Source organism: Protopterus annectens, chromosome 6.part0, assembly GCF_019279795.1.
Source record: "Protopterus annectens isolate FY-2018-M chromosome 6.part0, PAN1.0, whole genome shotgun sequence".
NCBI classification, from domain to species: Eukaryota; Metazoa; Chordata; order Ceratodontiformes; family Protopteridae; genus Protopterus; species Protopterus annectens.
The window spans coordinates 1,978,966,376-1,978,981,879 of NC_056737.1; the positions used below are offsets into that span (position 1 = coordinate 1,978,966,376).

The 15,504-nt window shown below is 41.5% G+C and overlaps 1 protein-coding gene across 1 annotated transcript in view; it reads left to right on the forward strand.

Moving 5' to 3' along the window:
* LOC122804038 overlaps positions 1 to 15,504 on the forward strand; it is a 712,415-nt gene that overhangs the window by 550,441 nt on the left and 146,470 nt on the right. The window lies entirely within an intron of this gene.

Consider the following 15,504-nt stretch of genomic DNA (forward strand, 5'->3'; position numbering starts at 1 on the left):
AATTGCTGAAACCGGTCTGTTTAATTGAACCTAATACTTTTATTAAAGTATTTTCCATTATTTTTATGTGCCTTGTTTGCTGGTCCATTTTTTGGTTTATGTACTTGCTCTTTAGGACCCTGCAGCTGCCGTACACGCAGAGGCTGCTTCATTCTTTGTCCACGTAGAACCTGATATTGCAGTGTTTTTTTTTAGAACACAGTACCAGCAGTGTGGGCCCTGAGCAGCTGATGTCACGATTACCCACAGACTCTTCATTTCCTTTAACTCCTCAACTATGATTTGCTAAATATACCCATGCACCCTGTGGGAAGCCTGCTTTAATGGCCTTTGTGGTCTCTTTCCACATGATTTCAGTAAGTAGTGGCCTTTGTCATCTTCTTTCCCATGGTTTCAGCCAGTTGAGGACTTTCTAATTTGCCACATAAATATCTCTTTAAACCCTTGTCACAATAAATAGTTACATGGGTAACTACTGACAGCTTAGAAATAATATATCATCTAGTAAGTTCCTATACAGACTTTTACAGAGAAAGTCTTTTTGTATAATACTTTATGCATTTTGCACTCCTTGTTAACTAACTGTTACTCTAAAGACAGTGTGTTCTCATCTGAGGTGCTCTAATGAACCAAAGTGCGTGTGTATATGACTGGTCTCCTCTGTTTCTTATTGTAAATAATTGCATATTCCTAACCTTAGTGCTTCTATAGAAAAGCACAGCGGGATCATAATAACATGCAACTGTTTGTATTGCAGCCTCTTAACAAGCTTTGTCTCATAGTCAGATACGTTTTTCTCATATAGCTTGTTTAAACTTTTCTTCTACATGGAATGTGTTGTTTATTTCGTGATGGGGATGAACGTCAGCACATTTCATCAAACAGTATACTCCAAAATTGTAGTCTTGCAGGCATACAGAAATCCTTTTCAATGAAAAACCTCTGCCATGTCATCTTTTTTCAGGTCTTGAGGCTTATGGAATGCTTTAAAATCTTCTAAATATATAAATTCATTTACCCTACTAATCATCTTAAACTAGGGGTCCCCTTATCTTATTTCCATGCAACATCTCAAATAGCAAAACCCACCAAATTAATATAGAACATTCTTGTACATGGAACATCCATGTGCAATAATTCAGACACTGAAAGTACTTTTACCCACTTCTACATGGAACATTCTTGTACAAAAATTCAGATAATGAAAGTACTTTTACCCACTTTTACATGGAACATTCTTGTACAAAAATTAAGATACTGAAAGTACTTTTACCCATTTGTACATAGAACATCCTTGTATAAAAATTCAGATAATGAAAGTACTTTTACCCACTTCTACATGGAACATTCTTGTACAAAAATTAAGATACTGAAAGTGCTTTCACCCACTTCTACATGGAACATCCTTGCACAAAAATTCAGATACTGAAAGTATTTTTACCCATTTGTACATAGAGCATCCTTGCACATCCCAGACTGCATTCTACATGAACTACAGAACAAACTAGCACCCCACCTAAGTACCATGTTCAGTCATAGTCTCACCTCAGGCTTTGTGCCCACTGAATGGTGCACAGCAACGGTTATCCCACTCCACAAAGGGGGAGCCACCATGGACCCCGGGAACTACCGCCCCATTAGCCTGATGAGCCTGGTCTGCAAGGCTGTGGAATGTATCATCATGGAACTTATAAACAATGACATTGGTAATCTCCAAACTCAGAACCCCACCCGGTTCGGGTTTGTAAAAGGCAGATCATGTCTCCTAAACCTGACAGACTTCTTTGAAGCGGTCACCAAAGCTGTAGATGAGGGTAAGGTGGTTTACAGAGGCTATCTAGATCTCGCCAAGGCTTTCGACACCATCCCCCATAATGGAATTATAGATAAACTCACTAAACTAGATATAAATCCCTATGTCACAAGATGGGTTGCCAACTGGCTCACTGACAGAACCCTCACTGTGAAAGTAGCAGACTCCAAATCCAACTTCAGACCAGTGACAAGTGGAGTACCACAGGGTTCAGTCCTGGGTAGTCTCCTGTTTGGTATCTACTTTTCTGAAGTACAAGCTAACACAGAAGGTCTTTAGCTAATGAAGTTCACAGATGACTGCAAACTAGGAGTCATAATCAAAACTCCTAACAATGTGGACATCCTACAAAAGGGCCTCACTGAGATAGATGCCTGGTGTCAAACCATGGCCTCAAGCTCAATGCCAAAAGGTGTATTGTCATCCCTTTTGGTAAAAACTCTGGATCCATGAACTACCACATAGGCGGTAGTCTACTTAACACCGAATGTGTGGTAAGAGACCTTGGGACGCAGGTGGACAGTAGTCTCTCCTTTGATAATCATATTGCCACAGTACTCAGGAAATCCTTCTACGTGGCACACCTCATCACAAAAGGTTTTTCATCCAGGAAAAAAGAGGTCATTGTTCCCCTCTACCTGTCACTCATTAGACCCATTAGTACAATGCCCCTTTTGGTATGTACTTCACAAGACATCTACAACAACTGGAAAGGCTGCAGAAGTACCTCACAAAGAGGATTACTGGCCTCAATCAGATGCCTTACGCAGACCATCTCAAAAACTCCAGCTTTTCTCCATCACATATCGCCTACTCAGAGGCAATCTCTGCCTAACTAACAAAGCTATGTCCAACCCAGAGCTGTTGGGCATTCTCCACTTAAAGAAATCCCAATCCCTCCGAGCTAAACCTTGTCACCACAGTAAACAGAACATGCTGGAGGGATATATTCCTGTCCCAGAGACTTCCCATACTCTGAAACAAACTACCTATCTATATCAAACAAAGCACCTCATTAGCACTCTTCAAGATAAATCTTGAGGTACAGGAAATAATTTTCTTGGGTGGCAAAAACCAGGGTACCATTTGGCTAGGCTTATATAGGCCCTAGGGCCAATAGCCTAGTACCTATCTCTGAACCTATGAACCTATGAACAAGAATTCAGATACTGAAAGTACTTTTACCTAGTTGTACATGGAACATCCTTGTACAAAAATTCAGATACTGAAAGTAATTTTACCAACTCCAACTTAATCTGGTCCTGAGGAAGCCATCATTGTCTCCATGGTATTTTAACTGGTTTATCTGACCATTTTCTTTAGAATTATAGGGAATACTCCTTAAATGTCTTACCACAGACAAGTAAACAGATCTAAGATGAAATTGCCCTGCCCAGGCTGAGAAACGTCCTAGCTAATCCTACTGAAAATCCCTGATGCATTTGTCACCTTTCATGCTTACATGGAGGAAAGGAATATTTATGATGCTTGGAAGTAGGCTTCTCAGTGTCAAAGTAATTTTTTTACATGTAGTTCTTGGGACACAGAGCAGACCACAGCAAGTGTTGCACCCAACTGTTTTAGCATATACAACAGAAGAGATGGGTTTTACTATCAGAACCACAAAGAGCAGGAGAGATGTCAGGACCACCACCTAAGTTATCTGTGATGCTAAAATGAAGATAATGGGTAACTATGCTCTTTTCCTTAATAAATTCAGTGACAGTCCTGATACATTCAGTCTCTGTGGCAATATCTGGTAAGCGTTGTGTGTACATAATGTATGAGTGCAATAAATATACATAACAACATTCTCCCTGTTAGACAGCTAAACTCCTACATTGTGAGTCCTGCTATTTCAAAAACTGACTTTGATTTGTGATAAAAGCAGTAAAATGTTAAGCATGCTGTTGTGTGTTTGAAATGTTTAGCTATACCCCAATACCCCTGATAGTTACATATACTAATTCTAAAATCATTTAGCCTCAGAGTAAGGGTATTACTCCAGTGTACTACAACCTTTGATTACCATACATTTATTAGGTTCCCACTTACAATTCTGTCATTCTGATAATTGCAAAGGATGAACTTTATGAAATTTCAACAGCCACCCCAGGATTACATTTACAAACTGACTATAAGAAGATCAGATATCTAGATAAGATTCAGATCAATATGTATTAAGAAAATAATACACAACATATTCACAGTGTAAACAATAATTTGATATATTGTTACTTGTAAAAGCTCTTTGAGAGCACACAGATAAGATCTGCACATATGTTTCAGGTGAGACTCCTTATGTAATTATGCCCAAAAGTTGAAATAAAAAAGCAGTAAACTGTCCACAAAAAAATTGTATAATATTGCACTAATTTTCAGAGTTAATAACTATGGACATGGTACAGACATCTAGAATATATATACTGTAGAGATAAAAAGGATGCACATATAACATTTTTAGAGAAACAAGTGCATATAAGTATAATTGATCTGACTAGTATATAAGTTCCAAAGATTTGCAAAGGACTAATTAAAAACACTGTCATATTAGGAATACAGATTAAATGTGTATCTCTAAAAGTAAGGTATAGTAGATAGCCTACACATTGGTACACAGATATTAACGGTGCCTGTAATACTATTTTCAGTAACAAATAATAAGGTATTAAGTCAAATTACAAAATGTCTAAAACTAGGGGTTCATAGTACTGTCTTGGAAGTGTTTTTATTATTTTATGACTTTCAGGATCTGCCTTAGGTCTAAGAAAAGCCATTGTTTATGTATTTTCACAGGAAGATGCTAAATGCTAACAGCTGCATCAATGGTTGTTTTTTACCTGAGATAGAATCAGATGACAAGATGTGATGTCATCCTGCAAGCTATTCCAGCAGTAATGTTTGAGATATTAATTTAATAACTCTCTGAGAGAGACTGAGTGTTCTGTATTTTCTTTGACCTGACAACATCAGCTGGAAGACCCACTCACCACATCTGCCTTGCTTGCTATGTAAGTAAGTTAACTAGGATATATAGTAATTATCTAGATATAGTCAGGAATGTAGCAAAGCTTAATTTTTGATGTTTTTCTTTATTTATTTGAGGCTGTCCTGCAATGTTGTTTTAAATATTTCCTGTGATTTTGAACTCTGATGTTACTGTGATTATATACTTTTTTATGCTCTTTTATTATTTATTATTAAATATATTTAAACCTTTCATTGTGTCTGATATTTGTAAGACATATTTAAGTTTTGAGAGTACTTGCATATTTATCTGGTGACACTGTGGGCCACTCCTAATAGCTTTGCTCTTGGTCAAACTACCCTTTGTATTGATAGTAACATTACACAGTAAGATTGAACACCCTTTGTTAAGGGCCTTAAAGTAGTTGATAAGGACGTGGCTGGTGGCAGTGATAACTACCTTATAGTCTGGGCAAAAGGGGGCATAGCTAGTAAACCTGTACCAGCCTTTCACAGTGTGTGTGTGTGTGTGTGTGTGTGTGTGTGTGTGTATAAATCAAACCTCAAAATGTGTGTGTGTGTGTGTGTGTGTGTGTGTGTGTGTGTGTGTGTGTGTGTGTGTGTGTGTGTGTGTGTGTGTGTGTGTGTGTGTGTGTGTCAGCTACTTGGGTAGGGGCATGAAGCACTGGTTGGACAGAGAGGGTGCTCGAGGTCTTGGCTTGGACACTCAGCTGAGATCTCAACTCTATGGCTGTGTCAGTGGGGAGTCATATTTGGGGATCTGACGAAAGAGGGGGAAACCAGTCCCGGACTGACTGTGGTCTCTGTGTGCCCTTAGAGGAAATTGCACTTGCTGCAGAGAGCTGCTTCTGGAAATACTATGTGTGTACCTGTCATCTTCCCAATGTATGTCCCCTACTGGTGCTAGTGGTGAGGGCTGAGGCTTCTCGATTATTGGACCAGAGGTGGGACAACATAAGTATGTTGAGATAGTTTTGTGCTTTCACAATGGTAGATCATATCATTCATAGCTAAAGCAAAAAAGGGCCATACAATGGCACTGAGAGAAAGGCCATTGTTATATAGGGTCATGCATGGTCAGCAATAGGGAACATTTTGGAGAAGTTTAAAAGGACTGATGCAACAGAGTAGCCATTATCTCTTGGGTTACAATTGTAATTTTAAATTCCAATAGATGAATATTAGTGTGATGATTTAACTTGAAACTGTGTTGTGAATTTACAGTGAGGTTCCATTTGATTAGGCAATGAATTAATTGTAGATTAATGCATTTTACCAATGTGTTTGATATGGGAGACAAAGTGTTATATTGCGATATTTATTTTAATATATCTAATGTTCTTCCCAAATATGTGTAGAGTGCACTGCTGTGTAACGAAGGTTACCTTTGGTGATTATAGATGCAAATGATTTGCTTGTTAAATGTTCCATTAGCACTTTGCTTGTGCTCCTCCAGACATTTTTTGCAGCCATGCTCTACTGTCAGGTGTAACACTAAGCCTAGTCTCAGAGGTACCAACACACCTCTCACCCACTAGCCATTCCTAAGTGTGACCTCTTTTCCTGACCATATAAATTTACGTAACACTGTGGATAGACAATTTCCCACAGTTTCTCCAGCCAGTTTGGTTGAGATTGGCATCCCGAGGCAGTGTAGCAACTGCCCCCTGTTCACCAACAACCCTTTACTCCTAGTCCCCCAAACTCAACACGTGAGAGATGCACCTATATTAGCAACCTTGAATCCATGCTCTCTCACTCACCAGTCAGCACATATGAAAATGAGCAGGTTGTTAGCATGCACACCTGACTTCCTACTCCATCTAACTCCACATCACACATACCTACATATGTGGAGGTCCTCACCAGAAACATATCTAAACACCAAAGACCTCCCAAACACAAACACAAGCATGTTACATATAATATTTACTCTGCGGAATACAATACACATAATAGTTCGTGCACCAGTGTCTCACCTGTCAAGCCCATAAGGCACAACATAAAACCAAACATATTAGTTATGGGTGATTTTATCATGAGAGACACAGATGTCACTCTCACCAGGCTGGAAAGGGAAAAAGTCATGGTCAGCTGTTTATCAGGTGCCAGAGTCTGCCGTATCACACATGCACTCAAATCACATAATAACAGGTACTTTTATCTCTCTGCCATAGTCCATGTTGGTGTGAATGACTTGAGATATACCTCTCTGGACTATATGAAGAGAGACATGACTGAGCTCTTGGACTGTGTGTCTCAGGCAGGTATGTCCCTGGCCTTAAGCAGCATTTCACCTTCACCCAGGATGGTGCCTCAGTACAAACAGAAAATGATTGACTTCAATAATTGGCTTAGTTTTTGTTGTCATTCTAAGATGATCCAGTATCTGTCAGCCTGGGATGACATGATCGACAGACCTTAGTGCTTTGCCAGAGATGGTCTTCATCTGTCACCTCTGGTATTTCAGCTACTGGCTAAGGCTCTTGCCACCCCAATAGTGCCTTTTTTAGGCAGTGTCTCAAGGACAAAATTCCTGATGTAAAAACTAGATCTAAAAACAACCTCAAGGTTATGCTGCTAAACACTAGGAGTCTTGACATGAAACTGTGCTCACAGGAAGCAGCCCTCGCCTTGGAAGATGCAGACATTTGTGCAGTCACAGAGACCTGGTTCAAGGCTGTGGACAGTACCCCAGCCATATTGGGTTACACCTCCTTCCACAAATTCAGACGACAAACTGAAGGATTGAAAACTAAAGGAGGTGTTATATAGAAATTCATTAAAGATAAATACACCTCCAGATTGCTTAAACAGTATGATTCGCTGGAAATACTTCATGTGAAATTAACTTTTGGTAGGACATCTATTCAAATCATTGTCAGCTACAGGACACCCTCTATGAACTAAGAAATCCACTCTGCCTATTTGGATCTACTTGAGTATATCAAGATATATCCAAGCACAATGGGTTTGTGTGACTTTTACTACCCATCCATTGACTGAGTAAATTACCCTTCTCAAACTCACTTGCCCAAAGGTCCTTGACTTTGTTAACTCCACTAACCTGGACCAGCTGGTTGACACCCCCATGAGGGGTGCCAGTATTCTGTATTTGGTTCTTTTCAATATTGGGCACCACTGTAGCACCCCCACTTCAAGGTTTTCCCTGGTGAGATCTGACCATAAATCAGTCCCATTCAAAGTAACTATCACACCTGACTCCCCCCCCCCCAGCAGGAACTAAACTAAAACAAATCTCCAAAGCAGATTATAACATCTTACAGATGGTACAAATAGCTTCACTGCACCTCCACCCTCAGATGGAGCTGGCAACTCTGCCAAGTTCTACACCAATATAACTGCATTGACTCAGCCGTACCTAATAAAACCAAAACAAGCTCCTCAAGGAAGAGCAAACCTGTCTTGTGGACAACTGCCATTAACAGGCTTTACAATAAGGGAAGAAATTGCTGTCTAAGAGTAAGAGGGAGTAAGCCTTAAGCTGGAAACACTCCCTTCTTAGCTTAAACAAGCAAATAAGACTTCTTGTTAAGTCCTTCAAAGCAAACTATGAATCCAAATTAGCTTCCTCAACTAAGGACAACCATAAGGCTTTCTTTAGTTATATCTGTAACCTACAATTAAATGCCTAGATAGATTTGTGCTGAACTGGTAGTTTATGATAAAACACATACTTAGCCTATGGATATAGCTAACCTGTTGGCTGGCAAGTTCTGTGAAAACTTCAATCCCCTGCCCTGCCACACGTACCCCATGACCTCTCTACCACTTGTCCCCTACCTTGTATTTCTAAAGAGCAGGTTGTAAATGCCCTCTCTAAGGCCAAAAACACAGCATCTATGGGACCTGATAAAATCCCAGGCTGCATCCTACATGGGTGCCAACAAGAATTAGCAACACCATTGCATTCCCTTTTCAGTCATAGTCTAAGCACCAGCTTCCTCCCAGCTGAATGAAAAACAGCCACAGTTATCCCTTGCACAAATGTGGTACTTCTACCAACTCCAGGAACTATAGAATTATTAGCCTAACTAGTCTTATTTGCAAGGCCATGGTGCAAATCATCATGGACTTTATCAACAAAGATAAAATTAATATCGAAACAAAACTCATGTAAGAACAAACTGCAGAACAAAACTGCACAGTGCAAGGAACCACAGCTGCAAGACCAAAGGAATAATCCGCAAGTTTATTGACAAGGTTAACTGCTTTCTTCCCTCAATGCAGGGACTTCCTCAGAACATATGCATAAATTAGGGCTGGGTTATTTTATGTATGTTTTCTGAGGAAGTCCCTGCATTGAGGGAAGAAAGCACTTAAACTTGTCAATAAACTTGTGGATTTTTCCTTTGGTCTTCCAGCTGTGGTTCCTTGCACTGTGCAGTAATCTCCAAACACTTGACACTACTCAGTTTGGATTTGTCAAAGGGAGATCACACCTGTTAAACCTGGTGGACTTCTTCGAGACTGTCACTAAGGCCATGGACAAGAGGAAATCTGGGCACACAGCCTATCTAGACTTAGCCAAGACTTTTGACACTATCCCCCATTCAGGCATCATTGACAAACTCACCCTAGGTATCAACCCTTATATCGTTAGATGGTTTGCGAACTGGCTCACAGATAGAACACATATAGTTAAAATAGGGGAATCCACCTCTAACAACAGACCTTTAACCATTGGTGTTCCACACGGATCTGTCTTGGGACCTCTGCTGTTTGGAATCTATTTCTCTGAAGTACAAACAAAAACTAAAGGTCTGTGGCTGACAAAGTTTGCCGATGATGCCGATGACTTCAAACTGGGAGTGGTCATAGAATCTTCAAATGATGTCAACATCCTACAAGAGGGTTTTATACAAACAAATAATTGGTTACAAAGTCATGGCCTTAAACCCAATGCAAAAAATGTATTATCATCCCTCCTTTCAGTAAGAGTGATGTTCCTGCTAACTACCACATCAATAGTGACACACTAAGTATGCACTTAATGGTGAGAGACCTGGGCACACAAGTTGACAGCAATTTTACCTTTGATCATCATGTCTCCACAGTGGTAAGAAGGGCATTCTGTATTGCTCATCTCATAAGTAAAGGCATTACCTCCAGAAAAGAAGTTATAACCTATCTGTACTCTTCCCTTATCAGGACAATAATTGAGTACAACTACCCTTTTGGTATGAATCTTTCCAAGCACCTGCAGCAACTGGAGAGACCACAAAAGTTCCTCCCAAGGAAAATTCAAGGTCTTCAGCATCTGTCCTTTATGGATAATCTAAAATCATTGTCACTTTCTGGCTTAAAAATGCGTGTGTTTACACATTTTTCTCATCGTGCAGCACCCTGGGGCTACGGTTAAACTATTCCAGGTGCCAGAAAGGCTGCTCTTCAAATTTTCCCTTAGAACTAGCTGGTTTCTCAGTAGCAGCACTAAAATCAGAACCCCTGTGACTAGCACTTGCTATAGAACCTGCTGGAAAACACTAGGAAGTCTTAAACTGATAGAAGGACTCAACTCTCCTTGTTAGTAAGGAGAAATTAATCGTAGGCACTAAATAGCCTGTAATTGCAATGTACCTTGCAAAGGTAAGGGGAAACAGCTCCTGCACTTTACAAAAAAGCACCTAAACAGGCATGTCCAAGGGTCACCTTCTGGTGATTTCTCCTGTCCACCTGGTGAATCTGGGCATACTGGGGCAATGCAGCAACTGCCTCATGTACACAGACAACCCTCTCCTCCTCACTACAACCTACAAGAGATGCACTTACATAGCCAAACTGGAAGCAAAACTCTCTCCAGCCAAGATTATGCTAGACAGTCAAGAGGAGAAGGTTAACACCTGCACTACACCTCAAGCAACACATAGCCCTTCAAAACCCACACCATCAACACCTACACATAGCAACACTAAACCCAGATATGCAGAGGCCCTTAACATTAACCTACCCAAGCAACAAGGATCTCCGAAGCTGAAACACAAACAAACACCAGTCACAACCAAAGTGACACATGGCTCACAACACCAGTGTGCCACCCAACAACAGCCCCTAAGGCAAGACAACATACTCAACACTTTAGTTATAGGTGACTGTATAGTCAGGCACACTGATGTCCCACTCACCAGGCTGAACAAGGAGAAATTTCAGTCAGCTACCTGTTGAGTGCCAGGATCTGCCACATAACACATGCACTCAAGTCACTCCACAACAAATACAAATACGACTCTGCCATTGTCCATGTTGGAGTGAATGACTTGAGATGTACCTCCCTGGACTACATGAAAAGAGACATGGAAGAGCTCTCGGATCATGTGGCCTAGGCAGATATGACCCTAGCCCTGAGTAGCATCCTGCCGTCTCCCAGAACGATACTACAGTATAAGGACAAAATGATTGACATAAACAATTGGCTAAGCTTCTGGTGTCATTCAAAGGGGATCCAGTATCGGTCTGACTGGGATGCTACTCAATGCTAGACGTCTAAATCTCAAAATGCACTCTCTCGAGGCACTCCTAAAATGGAGAACATCGATTACCTGTGCAGTAACTGAGACCTGATTCAAGGCTCCAGAGAGCACCCCTGCAATACCAGGCTGCAACTCTTACCACACTTTTCGGCCACCAAACCAAGACCACAACACTAAAGGTGGAGGAGTGTCCATATTCACCAAGGATATTCACACCTCCAGGCTAGTTGCCCAACACAATGCATCTGAAATTCTCCAGGTGCAACTAACACTAGGTAAGACTGCAGTCCAAATTGTAGCTTGCTACAGATCCCCCACCATGCCCCAAGATTCTCACTACACCTTTCTAAACATACTGGAAAATATTAAGATACAACCAAACACCCTAATACTGGGTGATTTCAATTACCCTGCCATTAACTGGGAAAACTATTCGGGTACCATCACCTTTTCCCAATAGTTCTTGGAATTCATAAATTCCAACGCCCTGGATCAACTAATCCATTGTCCCACCAGGGGCTCCAATATCCTAGACCTGGTCATTACCAACATGGGAGATAGATGCTCCACACCAGTGGTCACCCCCTCATTGGTCAGGTCTGACCATAAGCAAATCAGCCTTGACATCCACATCCCACCCCCCCCCCCACAGTAAGGAAACCTCTGTAAAAAACTTCTCCAAAGCCAACTTCATGCTACTCAAATCAGAAGTGACAAACGTCATGACAGCCATGCAGATGGGAGCTGAAAGTTCAACTGCTGAATCTTACACTAAGGCACTGTATGAGCACATCCACTCATGCATGAATCGTGCCATCCCAAATAGAACCAAGATGCTGTCCTCCAAAAAAAGGAAGCCAATCTGGTGGTCCCCTGCCATAAACAAACTATACAACAGAAGGAAGAAACTGTTGCAGAAAAGAGGAAAATTCCAGGATCCAAAAAACTCCCTTACCAGCCTCAGTAAGAAGATGAGATCCCTCATAAAATCCTCCAAAGCTAGTTACGAAAATAAAATTGCCAAAGATTCCAAAGACAACCACAAGGCATTCTATAGTTACGTCAAGAATCTAAATGGCAATGCTCAGATCTGCTCTGAGCTACAACAGAATGGCATTAAATATACTGATCCTAAGGATATTGCCAATATCCTGGCAGATTGATTTAGTGCCAACTTCACCCCCCCTCTCACCCCCTAAAGGGCCCATCTCAATACCAAAAGATTGCCAAATTCCAGTAATCACGGCCACACAGGTAGAAACCGCACTCTCCAAAGCTAAGAATACAGCATCCATGGGACCAGATGACATCCCAGGCTGTGTACTACATGAACTCCAAAATGAACTGGCACCTTACCTAAGTGTCATGTTTAATCATAGCCTCACCTCAGGCTTCGTGCCCACTGAGTGGCTCACAGCTACAGTTACCCCACTCCACAAGGGTGGATCCACCTTGGATCCCAGGAACTACTGTCCCATACACATTATCATGGGACTTATAAACAAAGACATTGGCAACCTTCAAACACTAGACCCCGCCCAGTTTGGGTTTGTGAAGGGCCGATCTTGTCTCCTGAACCTGATTGACTTCTTTGAATCAGTCTCCAGAGCTGTGGACGAGGGTAAGGCGGTCCACACAGCCTATCTGGACCTTGCCAAAGCCTTCAACACCATCCCCCACTCTGGAATCATAGATAAACCTACTAAGCTGGGCATAAATCCCTATGTAACTCGATGGGGTGCCAACTGGCTTACTGCCAGAACCCAGACTGCAAAAGTATCCAACTCCAAATCCAGCTCCAGACAAGTGACAAGTGGAGTACCTCAAGTTTCAGTCCTGGGACTGCTCTTGTTTGGCATCTACTTCTCTGAATTACAGACCAACTCTAAGTGACTTTGCGCAGATGACTGCAAACTGGGAGCCATTATTGAATCCACAAATGATGTGGATATCCTACAAAAGGGCCCTACAGAAACAGATGCTTGGTGCCAGGGCCATGGGCTCAAGCTTAATGCCAAGAAATGTATAGTTATCCCCTTTGGGAAAAAACATGTACCCATGAATTACCACATAGGTGGCAGTACACTAAACACTGAAAGTGTGATGAGAGACTTAGGGACACAAGTGGGCAGTGGTCTCACCTGCGATAACCACATCACAACAACAGTCAGGAAATCCTTCTATGTGGCACACCTCACCACTAAGGGCTTTTCATCCAGAAGAAAAGAGGTCATTGTCCCACTGTACTCATCCCTCATTAGACTCATTATAGAGTACAACGCCCCATTTGGTATGTACCTCACAAGACATCTGCAACAGCTGGAAAGGCCACAGAAATACCTCACTAAAAGAATCACATGCCTTAAGCAGATGCCCTATAGTGACCGTCTAAAAAACTCCAGCTATACTCTGTGGCATATCGTCTACTCAGAGGCGATCTCTCCTTAACATACAAGGCCATGTCAAACCCTGAGCTGTTGGACATGCTCCACTTAAAGAAATCCCAATCCCTCAGAGCCACACGCTCCAGGTATCTAAACCTTGTCATCACAATGAAGAAAACATGCTGGAGGGATAGGTTACTGTCAAAGGTACTCCCCATACTCTGCAATAGACTGCCCATACATGTCAAGCAGAGCGCCTCCTTGGCCTTCTTCAAAAGGAACCTTAACGATTGGATGGGAGATAGGAGATTCTCCCCGGGGATCACGTCAGTCACCCTGCTAGACAGGGGTCCAGGGAAGTAAATATTGTGGGAAGAAATATCCAGGGAATTGTTATGGCTAGGCTTGTATAGGTCCTAGGGCCGATAGCCCAGTACCAACTTATGAATTATGAACTTTATTATGTTTCATACAGACTACTCAGAGGAGATCGCTGCTTTGCATATAAGGCAATCTCTGACCCTGCTTTATTGGAAATGCTGCACATCTTCAAGTCAAATGGTACAGGTGTTACTCACTCTAAAGACCTTAACCTGGTATGTAACATTAATAGAACCTGCTGGATAGACAGATTTGTTTCCCAGAGGTTACCACACCTTTGGAACAGACTCCCACTTCATGTCAAACAGAGCACCTCACTGCTCACTGGCCCTCTTCAAATGCAATCTGAACAATTGGATGGGTAACTGTAAATTCACCGTGGGGGGTTCCACCTGTGTCCCTCTTGGATAGGAGCAATAGGTGCTGATTATGGAACTAAAGGTAGAAGTTGTGTAGGCTTGTAAGAGCCCTAGCACCATTAGCCCAGTAACTTCCTATGATCCTATGGTAAGTTCCCCTTTCCTCAGATAGTAGGAGCAAGGTCACCTTTGGTAGATTCATATGTAGTTTCTAGATATGAAGTCCGGGAGCCCATTAAGCAGTCTAGCCCAATTTCTTAATTGCCCTAAAGCCGTGTCTGGTTAAGCGACTTGCTTTAAAGTTACACATCAGGCAAATGATGTCTGAAGGGATCAAACTCTGCACCATAGTAAGTACCATGTTAGCAGTTCTTATCCTTAGTCCTCCATGCTACCTGCCAGCCTGTATAATCTTCAAAGAAAATCAAGAAAAAGTATCTTCTTAAATGACTTTCTCAGCATTACTCAGTATTCAAGTTGAAAGCAAACCTATGACTACAGCATAGAGCTCTTTAACAACTTGTAGCCTTAGCCATCTATGCCCATACTACCAAATATGTTATTAGTTGGGTGCTAACTAAAAATGAAACTGCATGCACAATAATTCTTGCCAACAAATTTAACATTTCAGGGAATAGGATGTCAGTAGGAGCTAACCAAGAGTTGAACTTACCAAGGAGTTTAAGCATTAAACCTGATGAGACTGCTTGCGGGTTAAAGGCAAGACAGTCATCATGTGAACTTTTTTTAAACTATATTACAAAAGAGTTTTCCAATCTGAGTAGGAGTCTCTGTATCACTCATATGTGGAATGATGAAAGTGTGGAGTTTTGTGTGACTTAAGTAACTTTTCTGTATTAATTCAGAATTTCTTCAGATTGTTAGAATGTATGCATTGTTGTTCAAGGGAGACAATTTCTTCCTAGTGAGAGTAGCATAATGGTGCACCAGTGTTGCAACCTCACAGACACTGGTTTTCCAGTTCAGGTTTTGGCTGTAGGAGCTTTCTGCATGGAGTTTCCATATCCTCCCTGTATCCTCAATGGCTTTACCAACTACTCCATTTTTATTCATTCCGCACCTGAAGA